This window comes from Aedes aegypti, chromosome 1 (genome assembly GCF_002204515.2).
Source record: "Aedes aegypti strain LVP_AGWG chromosome 1, AaegL5.0 Primary Assembly, whole genome shotgun sequence".
Classification (NCBI taxonomy): domain Eukaryota; kingdom Metazoa; phylum Arthropoda; class Insecta; order Diptera; family Culicidae; genus Aedes; species Aedes aegypti.
In genome coordinates this window covers 23023960-23041185 of record NC_035107.1, presented here as the reverse complement: position 1 = coordinate 23041185, position 17226 = coordinate 23023960, and the positions used below count along the sequence as shown (strand labels likewise).

The following is a 17226-nucleotide window of genomic DNA, read 5'->3' as shown; positions in this document are numbered from 1 at the left end:
ATGCCGAACGGGACCGACCGATGATGTCGTCATCGCCTCTCCACGACGCCACTGGGAAGAAGCCGGGAGGGAACGGGACGGGAATTGGAACGTTTTGACAGCGAATGTCACTTTTGACGTGGTCCAGTGGTAATTCGCAGGAGGCTAAAGTAAAACATTCGCTTACACGGAGAAATCGGAAAATGCTATTTAACATATTGGGCGGTATGAATAAAACGTAGTAAAGTTGAGTTTACTTCATTGGGTGATATGAATAAAAAACTTTGAACTTTACTACATGTAGCATCTACTCAACAACAAAATCCACAAAGTTTACTACACTTTTGGTATGAATAAAAAACTTTTCGAACATGTAGTATTTACTACTTTCGAACATGAGCAGTGACTGAAGCTGCACGTTAAGAAATTTCCATTCAGAGTGCAGAGTGTTCACAATCTATTCAGAGTGACGCCTAAAATTAATACAATCATGCATATGAAGAAAATGCATGGAATCTAATCGATTACGCGACAATTTGCACAAATCATGAAGGTGCTGTTATTTGACAAAATTTGTAGTGTAATTTTGCGATTAGTCTGGTATTCTCTTTATGTCTATGATTTTATGATGATGGTACATCAAAGAATTTTCTGGGTGGTTTTCGGCCTTCGCCAACGCCAGTGATTGATGATTTTTTAAATACTAGCTTAACATCTATGAAGAGATCTTGAGATTACAGCTATCAAATTTGGAATTACATATTTTCTAGCACCAGTACTGAGATTCTGGTGAAATTGCGGTAGAATTTTGATGCTCCCCGTGTGTTTTCTTAGTTCTAAGTGTTTCTGCGATATTCTCGTTATTTTGGTGGGGTTTCTGATAGTGTCCTTGGAATGTCTAGAACTTAGAATGTCGAGATTTTTATGGGAATTGTAGTGATTCCATTGGTAGTCGTTAGAATTCAATGAGGATCTCCCCTAAAACACTAGGGTTTGAAATTATCAAAATTCTTGTCGATTTCACAGAAAATCCCATTGAAATCTATAAAATATTTACCGACATTCAAATCGTTTATATTAAAGCTTTGCTTTGAAATTCCAACGGAACTGGAGATCAACGGAATCTTAAAGGTTTTTACAATAATTACGAAGATTGATTTTCAGAATTACAAATATTCACACAATAATTCGCAGGAATCCCACCGCAATCTCATAGATTCTTACAGAAATACCGTCTCAAAGATACCCACAGAATTCCAAGAGATTAATATTCGGAATCCCATTCCCACCCCAATTCTAGTGTTTTTACCAAATTCCTAATATTTCTGCAATATTCCTAGAATGGTATTTAAACTTCCAGAATTATCATAAAAAATCCGACATCCCTATCGGAATCCCAAAGTTCCTACAAGAATTCCGGAATTCAAAAGGAAATCTGAGATGTCAGAGCAGTGTTGCTCAGACTCATTTCCCCGAAAATAACATTTTCCGAACTACGAAGTCACGAACTACTACAACCATGCTCTATCCTCCTAAGATAGAAAAGCATTACTGAGTACTGCACACAATATCGATCAATTTTGATCCCAGAGAGCCACAATTCATGTTTCGGTGAAATGAAATGAGTGAGTGAGTGAGTGCGAATCATTTCACCGAAACTTGAATTGCGGCCCACTGAGATCGAAACTGTCGGATCCCATGTGCAACACTCAAGCCCAACCACCTCCCCCTCCATCTCAGGAATACAACGCACAGTTATAACAGTTCATGGCTTCACAATTCGAATTTCGGGGAAATGAGTCTGGTCAACACTGTGTCAGAGTTTACAAGTAAAATTCCAAATTACATTATAAATATCTGAATTCCTACCGACATCCTAAAATTCCTAGAAAATAACATAATTATCGTAATGCCAGAATTCACACGGATATTACAAATTGCTACTGCCGGTAATCTTACCGGAATCTCAGCATTGGCGGGGCGAATGTTTTCGTAACCTCAAAATTCCTAAGCAAAACTCAAAATACCTTCCGAAATATCAAAACTCATATCGTTTTCCCATGATTTTTACTTAAAAGTAAATTATTCCATTCAATTCCGCAATCTCAAAGCATGTGTAGCAACCTCTGAAGCTAACTACCAGTAGCTTTGTAGTAAATGCTACCTTTATTCATAGCAATGCGTTGTTTGTAGTATGTTCGAAAGGTGTAGAAAGGAAAATGACACAAACATGTTCCACTCGTGTTCCACATATGGCGTTTACTACCGAGAATGTAGTAAACTCAACTTTACTACATTTTATTCATACGGCCCATTGACTGGTCTGCTGGATATGACACACCGCGCGGCTGTTGTAAAGCTTCCAAGAACGCGCATTTACCCAAATTTCCACGCGACAAATGGTCCAGGAAAGGAACAACCGCGTATGATGAAACGCCGCAAAGTTATCTCCCATAAGAATGAAGTAAAAATTGAGTAAAACTGCGGTTGTTCCAGGGGTTGTTCCTTTCCTCCGAGGTACGCCGCGTGTCCTTCTGAACAACCGCACTAATATTAACCCACTTGAACCATTGCAACTGATAACAAAAACGCTTGGCTGCAATTTTCTATGCTAGAGGCCCAAACGCAATGATAGCGGAACGGCAACGGAATGCGGAACCGGTTCACCAGCATGAATCACATCATCTCGACTGAGCTGTCAACGAATGAAAGTGAACCAACACTGAGTCGACTAGCACGTTATAGTTCATCCTGGCGAACCGGTTCCGCTTTCCGTTGCCGTTCCACTTTCATTGCGTTTGGACTTTAATCTTGTTCATTAGATTTTTTATAATCTTATTCAATAGACATAATAAGCTGTTCATATAGCATAGCAGATATTACTCTGGGGACTTTATAAAATTCACTAGTCATTTGTTCACATCAGAGTCTATTGCGAATCTTTACTTAAATCCGCAGACTGTCCAACAAGTTGTGCGCCGGTGGCCCATGCGCCGAGTTGTGCGAAAGCCAAAAAGTAAATAAAGAAATGTCAAAATATCTCGCCGAGGAAGTGAATCACTTTTAGGGTTTGAGTCCTAAACTGAAGAGCGATCATAATTGTTTTATCGATACAATACATATGAAATTAAATTGTTCGTACCTTCTTGTGTTCAAGTTGCAAGCGATTGAAATCGTTTTGACCGACCACAACTCGGCGCATAATCGATCGGCGCGCAACTTTTTTGGCCTGCCCAACTGCCCAACTACACTGAAATCAAATCTCCATTATATTTTATGTGCAGAAATCAGATAGATGCAAATTTTTTACCTCGCAGTAGATTTTATGTGCCGCATATCAATTTTATTTGATACCAATGAAATAAAATGTTCATGCACATATTTTTCACTTGCATTGTAATGCATTATGAAGGTAACGTTGTTACAACTTATTAAGGTTGCAAATTGAATTCAAGAATAGAAACTCGTATTGCAACGGACACATCAATATGACGCCTTCTGTATCATCATTTTTTTGGAGGTAATCCCATCTTTATTATACGTTACTAAGCATTTATGGTTCCCGTTTTCCGACAGATTCCGAGAAGTAACAGAACTGCATCGGATTAAACTCTACAATGGTGAATGCCATGAACTGCCATGGAATCAGTGCCAAGTTCCTAAGAATTCACAGGATTCTCCGACTCTGAACAAATTCTAGCGCAAACACCCATCGCTAATCCCACCAACAGCATACAGTTAACTTCATCACTATTAATTAAGGCCATAAAAATGCAGCCGAGAGTTCAATAAACGCAAATGAACCTTCAATAAGCCTTTGATTTATTTTTTTTATTTAGGGTAAAAGCACCGGTTTTGGCCAGCCTAAGAGAAAATGTCAATAAAAATTAAATGGGAAGCCGTATTTATACTACAAATATGTCAAGCTCAAGCTTTCAATTCATATTATGTGTATAAAATATCAAAACTGAGCTAAAACCATTTTTTCACATTGAAAACCTCGTTGGTCAATATAGGCCAACGAAACCAGTTTCGGCCAGAGATTTAATTTCATTTCCTAAATTGGCCAATCGCATTGATTTCTCATGAGAGTGGCCAAATTAGGAGTGCCCTGGCCAGATTAGATATATGGAAGTTAAAATTATAAGGAAAATGAATTGTTTTTCTTATGTTTTGAATGGACGAGTAAATGAATGTAGCTCTATCTTATGAATGGGATCTACTGAACACAAAAGGTTTCATGCTGATAGGCTATGTAAAACGGTATATAATCCACTATGGCTACAACTGGCGTATGGCCAAAACCGGTGCTTCTACCCTAAAGAAATGGGGAAAAATAAACATTTTAGTCGCAGATTATTTATATTGGAGTGATTACTTAAAATTATGTGCAATCGCATTTATTTTATAAAGGCACTGCATTTAAAAGTTAAGCGTTACCGAGTCGTAACTGCAGAATCAACAAAATGCAAATGCGAAGCTTGATTGCAAAAATATATGTGCGCTGCACATACAATCTAGATGCAGTTTCAGCTCAGTGTAGTACCAGACCATGGCGCGTAACACTCGAAGTGAAGAGGAAGTGATCGAAATGCTAAAACTTCTCGAGAAGCTCAATATGAATGGAGAGTTGCGCGAAGAGTGAAACCAAATCTACCTATCGAACTGTCAAACCGTCTACCTATCGAGCAGACCAGCAAAACATATGGACCAATGCACGAGTTCATTAATTTGACGTTTGAGCGGTGCCGAATTCACTCGTTTCCATGGTGACGTAAATAACACGGCACCGCTCAAACGTCAAATGATGAACTCGTGCATCGGTCCATAGGGGCTGTTTTCGAAGACGAAGAAGAACAGCCATTCAAAGAAGTCTCTTCGCGCAACTCTCCATTCATAGACTCTGGTTCACATATTGTACAGAATAGAAGCAATCCAGGTACCTAGCTTTTAGTCTGAAACTGAGAGAGACTCGCGAAGAGGGAAAATATCAACGTCATTTGCAGCCCAGATTCCCCTCTCACGAAACGTCAAATGCAGCCAACCGTTTTTATGGTTGAAAACGTGAAAAGTATTGTGTTCAAAGTAAACTGTTATTAAAAACCTCAGTCGGGGAGCAGTTTTTTCCAAAGTTGCTGATGAATCTTAGCAGAAGATCAATTATTTCTAATGTCTGCTACGTTTGCTGGCATGAAATTTCACACAAACGGCTATTTATGATTCGACGTGATGCAAACTCAATCATTTTTTGCTGAGAGATTCATGTATGGATTAGAATAGCATGCGCATAATTGGTATAAACACAAAGTGGAATAAGAAAAAAAAACTCAGCAATCACAGAAAAAGAAGACCGTCTTCGCGAGTCTCGTCTCAGGTCTGAAAAATGATTGAAAAATAGGAACATATCTTGGACACCCCTATCGAAAAACTGTTTGTTTGTGGAACGTAAGTTGCCGGACCCGAAGAAAATCACGCAAATCCCGGGGCCGCCTCTGTTCTTGTGGATGTGTTTTTCGATCAGCTGTCGTCCGTCGCGCCTGTCCAAAAATATTTTGTGTCAGAAAAATAACAAACGTTTCGGGAAGTTCTCTGAAAGAAAGTTTTGATTTGCGTGATAATAGTGGTTTCTGCACTCGTGTACATACACGTTACATATCACCAACACTACTTCAAGATTGCTGGTTGAAAATATAAACAAAGATCAGCTGTTCCCAGCAAAATCAAACGGCAGTATTTTCAACCAGCAAATTTGCGCACGTGTTTGTGACACCACTCGGCGAGAGCTCAATTGTGCAATTTTCGCTGAAAATCCGTCGAATTGGCATCTGAAGTGTGTTACTTATCGGTTCGGTTTGTGTGATCATGTAGAATAGTGGTAGCGGTTAGTGCTGTCTGCCGTGGACCTCGAATCATAAAAGGGTGAGCAAAAATCAATTTTCCTTCTTCCTGCCCCGGCCATAATTCGGTTCCTAAAGTTACGTCGCAAGAGAGGAATTTTTTAATTTATAAAAATAAATTTACTGCCTGCGATGTAAGGTGGATCGCAGGGGAAGTGCCGTGGGAAGGAATCTTTAAATCACAGGCAAAACGGTGCCGGGCAGAATTAATGTGGGGGGAAGGACTGGGAGACATTGACCTTCACCCTTCTAGTGAAGGGAAAATCTCAATTTGTAGTGGACACCCACCAAATGGGACAAGTGACAAGTTTCATTTCTCTTTGATCGTAGGTGATAGGCGGATTAAAATAACGCAAAACTCTATATCTGATCGCAGAGTATTGAATGGGGAGGAAAAGAACAGAGCAAACGCTCAGAAATTTAACAGAAATCCAGGGCTGGTAGGAATTCTCTTTTTAGAGCAAGTCACTATTGTAAAGCAATTGGAGACTTTCTCAATTTCAATTAAGTGTGTCTAAAGAGTCTTTTTAACCGAAATGATCTCTAAAGTAATTTTTTTTTATGTTTATCCTTGTAGTGAAAGCTGGTACATAATTCTATAGTCTTCAGAAAAATTCCTCCGATTTCGAGATGGAAAGCTTTAGAAATACCATAAGCTCTTCTAGGAATTTCTCCAGAGTTTTTTTTTCTAGAAATGTCTTGAACATTTCTACACTGTTACTTCACAAGCGATTTCTGTTCATCGATCCTCTTTTTCGCTAATGACTTTGCTAAATTAGATAAATCTGTAATATTTCTTGTTAATTTCTTGTTAAAGTATGTTACGAAAAGAGATTAAGTTTTCTGGAGTAACGCAGAAAGAGCAACGATGAAGAGAAATCGGATAAGCCCTTATGAAAAAAAAACATTGCTGATTTCATCCAATAATTACTCTTGCAGTTCTTAGAGACAATTCTCGAGTAACTTCTACAAATTTCTTCAGGGATAATGTTCTAAATTAACTCAGAAAATCCTGCAGGATATAATCCACGGATTGGAAAGGATATTTTTCAATAATTATTTTGGCAATTTATCTGGAAAATCCCTCAAGTCATCATCAGATATTAGTGAGAGTTTTTAGAGTTCCTTGCAAAAGCTTACCTATAATTTCTACAAAAGTTCCATCAGAATTAGTGTTAGTTTTAGAAGAATCATCCGATTTTTTTTTTTAAAGTTTCGTCAATGATTTTTAAAACCATTTCTCGACTCCCTGGATAAACTCTACCTTATTTTTTGTTAGGAGGGTGAACTCTATGAATCTTGAGTGATGTCTCAGGAGTAATTTCAATAGGTATTCTGAGAAAATATTCTAATTGAAATTTTGAACCTATCCTGCCTACAACAGTTTTGGAGGAAATCTTAAAAAGTCAGTTAGTGTCGTAAAAGAGAATTTTAGCGAAATCGATGAGTTTTTTTTTTGATAATTCCTAGAGGACTTAGATTATTATTAAGAAAATTTGTGAATTACTTTGGAAAATTCCTGAACAAAAATGATAGAATCTTCGGAGTAATTTCTGGGGTTATGAATATGAAAACAGTATTACTTGTCGTAACGTCACGAGTAAAACATTTATAAATAACCATAGAGAAATGTCTGGTTGGATTGTATGAAAAAATCTTATGAAATCTCTCATCTCCTGATTACTGCTCGGTCTCTTTGTGGCATATTAAGTTCCTCTCTTTAAGGTACTCAGTCGTTACCAGCCCTGGAAAATGGCTTAATATACAGTCATCCCAAACAGTTAAATCACCCACAGTTTATGAATCAGCTGATTTAATGAAAAAACAACAAAAAATATAATGAAATTTATCACTAAACATCACAGAAACTTTTTTGCTGATGAACAATACCGTAAAGTGCGGTAATTCAGCTCACCTAAGATAATTCCGCACATTTTGGAAAATCATTGTGATGATAATTTTAAGTGCAAATGTGATGTATCATCATCATATACAGATAACAGCAAGGGAAAAAAATAGACAAATTTTGGACCCAATGCGCGTAATTAAGCCATTAAGGCTGTATTTTAAAGTGATTCCGTGAGTAATTTGAAATACAGTAATTTCTCGATTATATCACGGTAGTTTTTTTTCGCCGTGATATATTCAAGCGTGATAAAATAGAACATTTTTCTTGATACATACGTATTTATTGTTTAGATTGTCACTATCATGTACAAAAAATGCATCCCATCAGTTATGGAAAGTTAACAATTTTTAAGCTTAGTTTCGTATAATTTTTTGAATGATAGTTTCTTGAGTTTTCCTAAGATCAAATTTATGATCTAAATTGGGCAGAAATCAAGAACATTAGCCAGTACTTTTGGTTGGATGGTTGGTAAATGGCTGGGCATGGCGTACCATTGGTACCTCGCGTACCTGAAGGAATAAAATAGACCCCTTTGTGCGGTCCTTAGCCTCTTGCCCAGCAACTCCTATCCCTACCTCCTCGCGGTACTGGCCGGGGTACGAGTAACCTTAGGGAAGATCGGGTAACCAACCCCCGGTGGGAACTTTGGTCGTATGCTGACAGGGAAGGGGGGGTTTGCTTTTGCAAACCTGGAGCGTCTGTACTCCATGTTAGGAGCGGCTCACAACAGCGTCTGTTCCCCATGTCAGGGGCGGCTGATCATCGTCCGAGTTCCAGAGAAGGACTCTAAGCTAAACTGCGCACTATGGCCCTCCGAACATATAGGGGGAATGGTCCTCCGGAAATCTAGGGGGTTGGTGTCAGGCCCTGCAAGCCAGCCGTAAAAAAATCAAGCAACGAATAATCAACGAGAGAATACGAACCGGGACAATCGGCGAAGACCACAGCGACGTAAAGGGACTAGCGATTGGAAGCTCGGTACGTGGAACTGTAAATCTCTCAACTTCATCGGGAGCACACGCATACTCGCCGACGTGCTGAAGGACCGTGGATTCGGCATCGTAGCGTTGCAGGAAGTGTGTTGGAAGGGATCAATGGTGCGAACGTTTAGAGGTAACCATACCATCTACCAGAGCTGCGGCAATACACATGAGCTGGGAACAGCTTTTATAGTGATGGGTGATATGCAGAGGCGCGTGATCGGGTGGTGGCCGATCAATGAGAGAATGTGCAAGTTGAGGATCAAAGGCCGGTTCTTCAACTTCAGCATAATAAACGTGCACATCCCTCACTCCGGAAGCACTGCTGATGATAAAGACGCTTTTTACGCGCAGCTTGAACGCGAGTACGACAGTTGCCCAAGCCACGACGTCAAAATCATCATAGGAGATCTAAACGCTCAGGTTGGCCAGGAGGAGGAATTCAGACCGACGATTGGAAAGTTCAGCGCCCACCGGCTGACGAACGAAAACGGCCTACGACTAATTGATTTTGCCGCCTCCAAGAATATGGCCATTCGTAGCACCTACTTCCAGCACAGCCTTCCGTACCGATACACCTGGAGATCACCACAGCAGACAGAATCGCAAATCGACCACGTTCTGATTGATGGTCGGCACTTCTCCGACATTATCGACGTCAGGACCTATCGTGGCGCTAACATCGACTCTGACCACTATCTGGTGATGGTGAAACTGCGCCCAAAACTCTCCGTCGTTAACAACGTACGGTACCGACGGCCGCCCCGGTATGACCTAGAGCGGCTCAAGCAACCGGATGTCGCAGCGGCATACGCGCAGCAACTCGAGGCTGCATTACCGGAAGAGGGTGAGCTGGACGAAGCCCCTCTTGAGGACTGCTGGAGAACAGTAAAAGCAGCCAACAACGATGCAGCTGAGAGCAACGTCGGGTACGTGGGACGGAGTCGACGGAACGATTGGTTCGACGAGGAGTGCCAGGAGGTTTTGAAGGAGAAGAATGCAGCGCGGGCGGTCATGCTGCAGCAAGGGACCCGGCAGAACGTGGAACGCTATAAACGGAAACGGCAACAGCAGACCCGCCTCTTTCGGGAGAAAAAAACGCTGCCTGGAGGAGACGGAGTGCGAGGAGATGGAACAGCTGTGCCGGTCTCAGGAAACGCGTAGATTCTATCAGAAGCTCAACGCATCCCGCAACGGCTTCGTGCCGCGAGGCGAGATGTGCAGGGATAAGGATGGGAGCATTCTGACGGACGAGCGTGAGGTGATCGAAAGGTGGAAGCAGCACTTCAACGAGCACCTGAATGGTGCTGAGAGCACAGGCAATGAAGGACGGGACAACGGAGGAAATGCCTTCGTCAGTACTGCGGAAGATGGAAACCAACCAGCCCCCACTTTGAGGGAGGTTAAGGATGCCATTCACCAGCTCAAGAACAATAAAGCTGCTGGTAAGGATGGTATCGGAGCTGAACTCATAAAGATGGGTCCGGAAAGGCTGGCCATTTGTCTGCACCGGCTGATAGGCACAATCTGGGAAACAGAACAGCTACCGGAGGAGTGGAAGGAAGGGGTAATCTGCCCCATCTACAAGAAAGGCGACAAGTTAGATTGTGAGAACTTTCGAGCGATCACCATTCTAAATGCGGCCTACAAAGTATTATCCCAGATCATCTTCCGTCGTTTGTCACCCGTAGTAAACGAGTTCGTGGGAAGTTATCAAGCCGGCTTCGCTGACGGCCGATCGACAACGGACCAGATCTTTACTGTACGGCAAATCCTTCAAAAATGTCGTAAATACCAGGTCCCAACGCATCACCTTTTCATCGATTTCAAGGCGGCATACGACAGTATCGACCGCGTAGAGCTATGGAAAATCATGGACGAGAACAGCTTTCCCGGGAAGCTCACGAGACTGATAAGAGCGACGATGGAAGGTGTGCAAAATTGTGTGAAGGTTTCAGGCGAACACTCCAGTTCGTTTGGATCCCACCGGGGACTACGACAAGGTGATGGACTTTCGTGCCTGTTGTTCAATATTGCGCTAGAAGGTGTTATGCGGAGAGCCGGGCTTAACAGCCGGGGTACGATTTTTACGAGATCCAGTCAATTTGTTTGCTTCGCGGATGATATGGACATCGTCGGCCGAACATTTGAAAAGGTGGCAGACCTGTACACCCGCCTGAAACGCGAGGCAGCAAAAGTTGGATTGGTGGTGAATGCGGCCAAGACAAAGTACATGCTAGCTGGTGGGGCCGAGCGCGACAGGGCTCGCCTAGGTAGCAGTGTTACGATAGACGGGGATACGTTCGAGGTGGTCGACGAGTTCGTCTACCTTGGATCCTTGCTGACGGCTGACAATAACGTTAGCCGTGAAATACGAAGGCGCATCATCAGTGGAAGTCGGGCCTACTATGGCCTCCAGAAGAAGCTGCGGTCAAAAAAGATTCACGCCCGCACCAAATGTACCATGTACAAAACGCTCATAAGGCCGGTAGTCCTCTACGGGCATGAAACGTGGACGATGCTCGAGGAGGACCTGCAAGCACTTGGAGTCTTCGAACGTCGGGTGCTTAGGACGATCTTCGGCGGTGTGCAGGAGAACGGTGTGTGGCGGCGAAGGATGAACCACGAGCTCGCCCAACTCTACGGCGAACCCAGTATCCAGAAGGTGGTCAAAGCTGGAAGGATACGATGGGCAGGGCATGTTGCAAGAATGCCGGACAGCAACCCTGCAAAGATGGTGTTCGCTTCGGATCCGGTTGGTACAAGAAGGCGTGGAGCGCAGCGAGCTAGGTGGGCGGATCAAGTGCGTATCGATTTGGCTAGCGTGGGGCAGAACCGAGGATGGAGAGATGCGGCCACGAACCGAGTATTGTGGCGTGAAATTGTTGATTCAGTGTTATCTGTGTAGATGTTAACTAAATAAATGAAATGAATAGCCAGTACTTTCACAGCGTGTTAGTGTGAATGTTTGATTCGACCGGCTGTATCATATTCTGAACTTCAGTTAAATTTTCTTTCGCTTCAAAATCTATCCATTCTTCTTCTTAAGAATAACTAGAGTCAATCACCGAACGATGGTACTTAACTACTTAACGTACTCACATTCGTATAAATTTTATGACATATTCTTCTTCAATTTAATCCAAAAGTACTTCCACTTCAACCGTTAGTATGTTGAAATGAATTGCCAGTGGAACGTCATGCTCATCTGTTAAGTTTCTATCATAGGTATCACAGGTAAAGATTGTTCAATAGGGCGATATTCAAAACTGAAAAGGCAATAGATGACTTTTTTCAGTTGTAGTAAAAACGACATCCTGAAGCAAAGAAAGCACTATGGAACATGAACTAAACACAAAAAATTTTATATTCACATTACGCTTGATTTCGAACCACTACGTTTTCGATCCAGTTTCCTAATTGCTTGTAATTCACGTTTTTCATTATTTGCCATACGTTTTGACAATTTTCGACTACCATTCTCGAAAACTCATTCATGTAGACTCAAGCCAAAAAGTGTACAAACTTACTTTATCGATCCTACGTGTTTCGCAGACGAAATTCTACACGTTTCGCTCTGAACCAACTTGATTTTTCACTTTTAGAACGTTTAATTTCCGGATTTACAAAACGAGCGGTGGCAGATTGGTGACATCTAAGAGCAGTGGATCTGGTAAAAGATTGAATTCGACTACAGAGACAAAAAAGGCTGGCCTATGGAAGAAGATTGACAAACACGAACACCCGAAACATCATCCAAAACAAATACAAGATGATCCGCAGCATCCAAAGAAGGACGACCTCCGTCCTGGAAACTGCGGCACACCTAAAAATGACTAAGATCATTCAAGTGAATCTCCATCATGCTCGAAGCGCAACGGATGTGCTTTGCCGGAGATTCACAAAAGAACTGTTCACTGTGGCTCTTATCCAGGAGCCATGGGTCAACCAATCTCGAATACAGGGTATTCATGTAAACTCATGCAAGTTGGTATATGATGACAGCCAGCTCTCTCCAAGAGCAGCTATTCTAATACGCAATGACACTAAATGCTTTCCAATCACAGAATTCATTAAACGCGACATCGTAGCAGTCAGGGTGGAGGTTCCTACCGCTAGAGGGAAGGCTGATATCGTCATGGTCTCGGCGTATTTCCCAGGCGACGCGGAAGATGTTCCTCCTCCAGAGATTGCTGCGCTAACCTCTTACTGTGAAACAAAAACATTCCCCTTGTCATCGGATGTGACGCGAATGCGCATCACACTGTATGGAGAAGTACAAATATAAATCCTCGAGGTGAGTACCTTTTACAGTTTCTATCCTCAAAAAACATAGACATATGTAACACAGGTGACAAGCCTACATATGAAAACGCCATACGACAGGAAGTGCTGGATCTGACTTTATGTAGTCAGTCCATCTCCCACAAAATAACAAACTGGCAAGTTTCTGATGAAATATCTATGTCAGACCACAAACACATAGTCTTTGAATGGGAAGGGGGTCTAACTATTGCAAAATCGTTTAAAGATCCTAAGAAGACTGATTGGGAAACCTATTCAGCCACTCTCCGATCCGAAGACTACATCATAAATCCTAATATCAAAACAGTTCTAGAGTTAGAAATGGCTTCTGACTCTATAAAAACCAAAATTCTTAATGCATATCAAGAAAGCTGTCCGACTAAAACTGTTAAGTCGAGCAGAGATGTTCCGTGGTGGAACAACCATCTTGAAAAGCTTAGGAAAACGGCACGGAGGGAGTTCAACCGTGCCAAACGCTCTACTGATTGGAGCCTATACCGAAAGGCTCTGACAGACTACAACAAGGAAATAAGGCTATCTAAGCGGAAATCATGGGTCCTCATGTGTGAAAGCATTGAGAAGACTCCCGTAGCTGCCAGACTTCATAAAACTCTATCGAAAGACCACTCCAATGGTCTGGGAACTCTCCGAAAGACTGACGGTTCGCTCACTGTGGGTCCCACAGAAACACTGAGTGAAATGCTGAGGACTCACTTCCCTGATTCAATCCCTGAAGCGATCGTGAACGCTAATGGCAACAGACATGGCGTCTCTGGTCAACAAGAGCTCCTGTCATGGGACTCAAGTACCAAAAGAGACGCATTGAAAGTTGCCAAAGAAGCCTTTACGCGAGCAAGGGTGGAAAGGGCAGTGAGATCCTTTGAGCCATTTAAATCTGCTGGCATGGATGGAATTTTCCCAGCGCTTATCCAGAAAGAGGAGCAAACGCTTATTTTTAAGGCCAGTTTAGTCTTAGGACATATTCCAGATGACTGGCGTCAAGTTCGAGTTGTCTTTATCCCGAAGGCGGGAAAAAAGACAAAACCAATCCCAAAGCATACAGACCGATAAGTCTGTCGTCAGTGATGCTTAAAATAATGGAAAAGGTCTTAGGAGAGTTCATAAATTCAAAATTTATGGAAGCAATGCCTCTTTCCAAATACCAATTCGCTTACCAAAGTGGAAAATCTACGATCTCAGCACTACACATGATAGTCAACAAGATCGAGAAAATTTTTCATGCAAAGGAAATCGCCATCGTGGCATTTCTTGACATTGAGGGTGCATTCGATAACGCTTCCTATTCGTCTATAGTGTCAGCAATGCATAGGCGAAAATTTGACCCATGCATTGCTACCTGGGTACATGCTATGCTAGCAAATCGCCGAATCTCATCCGAGTTGAGCGGATCGTGCGCCACTGTCATGGCCACAAAGGGGTGTCCTCAAGGAGGGGTACTTTCACCTTTGCTATGGTCTCTAGTGGTGGATGATCTACTTAATAGCCTGGAAAAAAGAGGATTTGAGGTTGTTGGCTACGCTGATGATGTTGTCATCATTGTACGCGGCAAATTTGAAAGCGTTGTCCTTGCAAGAATGCAATCAGCTCTCGATTACACGCTCTCCTGGTGTCTGAAAGAGAAACTGGGGATAAATCCTTCAAAAACTACGATTGTTCCTTTCACAAAGCGCAGAAAGGTACAGCTGCAACCTCTTTTCCTTAATCAAACACAATTGGTTTACTCAAATGAAGTCAAATACCTTGGCATTACGCTTGATGCTAAACTCAATTGGAACACACATCTTCAAAACATGGTAAATAAAGGTCTCAATTCTCTGTGGGTCTGCTCAAAGACCTGTGGAAAGAAGTGGGGCCTAAAACCTAATATGATCATGTGGATATATAAAACCATCGTTCGGCCTAGAATAGCCTACGCTTCCCTTGTTTGGTGGCCAAAAACAAGCGAGGTTACGGCTAGAGCCAAGCTGAACAAAATCCAACGCGCCGCGTGCTTCGCCATTACTGGTGCAGTTCGCAGCACCCCTTCATTCGCCCTAGATGCAATGCTTAATCTGCCCCGGCTAGATCAATTCATAAAGCTGGATGCTGAGAAAAGCGCTCTGAGGCTAAAACGATCAATAAACTTTCTGCCAGGTGATTTAACCGGTCACCTAAGCATACTAAACGAATTTTCTATAAATCCAATTGTAGAAAAATGCAGTGACTGGATGGAAATGGTTGTGAATTATGACATACCATATACGGTGTTCATTCCTTCTCGCCAAGAGTGGCAAGAAGGTGGACCGAGTATTCCTCCAGGCTCAATCAAATTCTACACTGATGGATCGAGAATGAACAATCGTTCTGGATCTGGAGTGCACGGACCAAGAACCAAAATCTCTGTCCCTCTCGGACAGTGGCCTACAGTTTTTCAGGTTGAAGTGTATGCTATCATTGAATGTGTGCAGCTCAGCGTAAAGAGGAATTACAGAAATGCCACAATCTGTATTTTCTCCGACAGCCAAGCAGCTCTTCATGCTCTGAAAGCTTACACTTTTAACTCAAAATTAGTGTGGGAATGTGTTCTTGCTCTAAAAACCCTAGCCATCCGCAATCGAGTTAAACTATATTGGATCCCCGGGCATACGGGTCTAGAGGGTAATGAAATTGCCGATGAGCTAGCCAGGAATGGATCGGCCAATACATTCATTGGTCCTGAGCCAATCTTTGGCATATCAAACTGCTCACTAAATATTGAACTGAACAGCTGGTTGTCCAGGCAAATTATATCCAATTGGAAAACAGTTTCCAATGCGAATCAGTCTAAAAGATTCGTCACAATTAATTCGAAACAAACACAAAAACTCATTGGTCTCAACAAAAGGGACCTCAGCACCTACACCGGTCTAATAACTGGACACTGCCCCAGGAGCCGGCCGATATTTGGAACGCATCTCCCAGGGAAGTGGTCGGCTTTATCAGGCTGATCGTACCAGATTGGGGGATTCACAATGCTGCAACTTAGGACTTCTGCCCATCAATGGCGGATGTCTAAAAGTTCAGTCACCGCGCAAAGTATTCCAATGGCGTTCCCGCCACTGAGAGTCTTTGTAAAAGCAAAAGGGTATATCACAATACAGTCATCTCTCCCTTACTCGATATTTCGTATCTCGATATCGAGTTAGAGAACCATAGTAAAAGTTGGTTTTCATGGCTACCTCGATGGTCCCTTGAATCGCAGATGCATTGATTTTGTGTTCTGTAACTCGATACCTCCCTAACTCGATGGTCCCTTCAATATCGAGTAAGGGAGAGATGACTGTAGTTCTAAAAAAAAAGGACGCAGTGATCTCACACCCGACAGAAGGAGGAAGATTTTCAACTTTCGCAACCTAACCACTACTTTCGCCGCCCCGCTGTATGGAGAGACAAAGTGACTTAACCACGAATCAAAACAAAACATTACTTGAGTCGATTTTACACTGGTGGAAAAACGTCGCAAGTAACTGAATAAAACGGCTTTTCATTTTGTCATAACATTCTTGTGTGAAATAATAGGAACTCCATAGTTTTTGAACGCATGCAAAATTTAAGCAATGTACACGTCGAAAAAATGTTAAAAAGGTGATTCATTTTAATACAGTTTTAGAAGACAGGTTGTAATTCTTCTGAATTAATTTTCTCGAAACCGTATGGAAGTTACTTACGTCGATTTGAAAAAGTAATCGAGTATTCTTCAAAGCGCTTGTGTTGGAAGTTTGAGAAATTTGAGAGTCCAGCGTAGCGCGATGAGCGCGATCAGTGAGTGGAATGAGCCTCTGTACGTGCCATAAATTATTTTGTTCTTTTGACTTCTACTGTGCGCGGTGTGTTGGTGCTGTCTCGCTCTCTCTCACGGGCAACTTGAAAACAGCAAGGGAGGTAATCGCGGCTCTTTATTGCTACCCCAACCAGGGCTGCCACATATACAGATTTATCTGTATTACACAGATTTTTTTTTATTTTGATGCAGATTCAATTTGTATGGATCACAGAGAACATGGTAGATACAGATTTTCTATCAAATCATCTGGCAGCTCTGACCCCAACGTGTCGTTGGTTCTAAAATGTAAACAATCATACAAAATAACGGCCAAACAATGGTGAAGGCGTAATC

The 17226-nt window shown here is 42.2% G+C and overlaps 1 protein-coding gene across 1 annotated transcript in view; it reads left to right on the top strand.

Moving 5' to 3' along the window:
- Positions 1 to 5768: 5768 nt before the first annotated feature.
- Positions 5769 to 17226, top strand: part of LOC5566179 (DDB1- and CUL4-associated factor 6) — a 57254-nt gene continuing 45796 nt past the window's right edge. The window contains exon 1 of the mRNA XM_021839137.1: positions 5769 to 5898. The gene's annotated coding sequence lies outside the window, so the exon portion shown is untranslated. The remainder of the gene's footprint in view (positions 5899 to 17226) is intronic.